Here is a 3,039-nt window from a genome sequence, read left to right as displayed (position 1 = left end):
CGGTAGCTTTGATTGTGATCGTGGTGAGCTAGAGCCACCTGATCACTAACAGAAGACATCTTCTGTTAACCAACAGCCGCCAGGGCTTCCTGTTGAAATATATAGCAACAAAGGAAGAAAAGAAGCAAAACAGAAATAGTGCTTGCCAGCACCTTAGAACAATGCTGCTCAGGACTAGTCCAACACTGAATGTATCTTTACTGTGGGGAGAATGTTCATAGAAGACTGTTGTGTGCATATTTATTCACATGTTTGTTAAATGTTATATCATTTAGCACAGTAATCTGAGTGCATAATATGTCATTTCATGCCGTTTGAGTTTCTTGAGTGTTTTCTTTAAATGTCTGCAGAGTTGCTGCCCCTTTCTTGAACTATGAGTACTGCAATCTTTTTAATTCTCGATGTGAGTAGAGCTTTTTGAGCTTTAAATCTAAGGGTAACTCAACAGGCCTGTTTGACATATGCCGTGAACATCAAGAAACCATCTTGCTGTGGAACCATAATTATTTTTCTTCTCCCTTTTTGAAAGATCTTTCCTTCTGATGCCAATTTTCTTCCTTGTTTACACAAGTTCAACAATTCGAAAGGAAAAGGCAATAGTAAGGGTTTCAAAATGGCAGAGAAATTTGAAAGTCTCATGAACATTCATGTTTTTGATCTGGGTTCCAGGTATATGGTCTTAAAACCGTTGGGTTGTGGAGGCAATGGCTTGGTTTTTTTCTGCTATAGACAATGACTGTGACAAAAGAGTGGCCATCAAGAAAATGGTCCTTACCAATTCCCAGAATGTCAAACATGCTGTACGTAAAATCAAAATTATTAGAAGACTTGACCATGACAACACTGTGAAAGTGTTTGAAATTCTTGGTCCCAGGGGAAACAGACGATGTGGGCTCTCTTACAGAGCTGAACAGTGTTTACATTGCTCAGGAGTACATGGAGACAGACTTAGCTAATGTGCTGGAGCAGGGCACTTTACTGGAAGAGCATGCCAGGCTTTTCATGTATCAGCTGCTACGGGGGGTCAAGAATATTCACTCTGCAAATGTACTGCACAGAGATCTCAAACCAGTGAATCTTTTCATTAATACTGAAGACTTGGTGCTGAAGATATGTGACTTTGGTCTTGCACGGATTACAAATACTGATTATTCCCATAAGGGTCATCTTTCTGAAGGATTGGTTACTAAATGGTACAGATGTCCACGTCTTTTACTTTCTCCTAACAGTTATACTAAAGCCATTGACATGTGGGCTGCAGGCTGCATCTTTGCTGAAATGCTGACTGGTAAAATCCTTTTTGCAGGTGCACATGAACTTGAACAGATGCAACTGATTTTATAATCGATTCCTGTTGCACATTGAAGATCATCAGGAGCTTCTCAGTGTAATTCCAGTTTACATTAGAAATGACATGACTGAGCCACACAAACCTTTAACTCAGGTGTTTCCAGGAATTAGTCGAGAAGCACTGGATTTCCTGGAACAAATTTTTACATTTAGCTCCATGGATTGGTTAACAGCAGAAGAAGCTCTCTCCCATTCTTACATGAGCATATACTCTTTTCCAACGGATGAGCCAATTTCAAGCCATCCTTTTCGTATTGAAGATGAAGTTGATAATATTTTGCTTATGGATGAAACTCACAGTTACATTTATAACTGGGAAAGGTACCATGATAGTCAGCTTTCAGATTGTGATTGGCCTATACATAACAACTTTGATATTGATGAAGTTCAGCCTGATCCAAGAGCTCTGTCTGATGTCACTGATGAAAAAGAAGTACAAGTTGATCCCCGAAAATATTTGGATGGAGATTGGGAAAAGTATCTGGAGGACCTTACTTTTGATACCAATTATTCTACTGAGCCTTGTTGGCAGTACCAAGGATCATCATGAAAACAAATATTGTGATCTGGAGTGTAGCCATACTTGTAACTACAAAACGAGGTCATCATCATATTTAGATAACTTAGTTTGGAGAGGGAGTGAAGTTAACCATTACTATGAACTCAGGCTTGTTATAGATCTTTCCAATTGGAAAGAACAAAGCAAAGAAAAATCTGATAAGAAAGGCAAATCAAAATGTGAAAGGTATGGATTGGTTAAAGCCCAGATAGCACTAGAGGAAGCATCGTAGCAACTGGCTGGAAAAGAAAGAGAAAAGAATCAGGGGTTTGACTTTGATTCTTTTATTGCAGGAACTGTTCATCTTAGTTCCCAATATGAGCCTACTGATGTTGTTGATAAATGACTTGAATAGCTCAGTGTCCCAACTAGAATTGAAAAGTTTGATACCAAAGTCAGTAAGCCAAGAAAAACAGGAAAAAGGAATGGCAAATCTGGCTCAATTAGAAGCCTCGTACCAATCTTCTTGGGACAGCCAGTTTGTGAGTGGTGGGGAGGACTGTTTTCTCATAAATCAGTTTTGTGAGGTAAGGAAGGATGAACAAGTTGAGAAGGAAAACACTCACACCAGTTACTTGGACAAGTTCTTTAGCAGGAAAGAAGATCCTGAAATGCTAGAAACTGAGCCAGTAGAGGATGGGAAGCTTGGAGAGAGAGGAAATGAGGAAGGATTTCTGAACAACAGTGGGGAGTTCCTCTCTAACAAGCAGCTCGAGTCCATAGGCACCCCGCAGTTTCACAGTCCAGTTGGGTCACCACTTAAGTCAACACAGGCCACAGGAACACCTTCTGCTATGAAATCTTCCCCTCAAATTCCTCATCAAACATACAGCAACATTCTGAAACATCTGAGCTAAAACATTCAGCAGACATTTATCTTTGAATTCTTCATGAAATGGGCTTGTCTTTTTTTATTACTAGTGTTTAAGTTATTTTTTACTTGAATCCAGTGGTGTCATTTAGTAAGGATTTTATTAGTTCTTGGTTTTAAAATCCAGACTGTCTTTTTCTATAGGTGAGATAGTTTTCATTTTAACTGGCATGCCATTTGCACACAAAAATAAAGAATAGAGCAAAATAATGCAATGTAGAAGGAGACAAAAGGAATGCACTGAGACAAGTAAAGAACA

General features: G+C 39.1%; 1 pseudogene; it reads left to right on the top strand.

Annotated features, from left to right (window-relative positions):
* Positions 1-473: 473 nt before the first annotated feature.
* On the top strand, positions 474-2,772 carry LOC100611785 (mitogen-activated protein kinase 6-like; annotated as a pseudogene).
* Positions 2,773-3,039: the final 267 nt, after the last annotated feature.

Source organism: Pan troglodytes, chromosome 7 (genome assembly GCF_028858775.2).
Source record: "Pan troglodytes isolate AG18354 chromosome 7, NHGRI_mPanTro3-v2.0_pri, whole genome shotgun sequence".
NCBI classification, from domain to species: Eukaryota; Metazoa; Chordata; class Mammalia; order Primates; family Hominidae; genus Pan; species Pan troglodytes.
The sequence above is the reverse complement of the archived record's forward strand: the minus strand, read 5'-3'. Positions and strand labels throughout refer to the sequence as shown.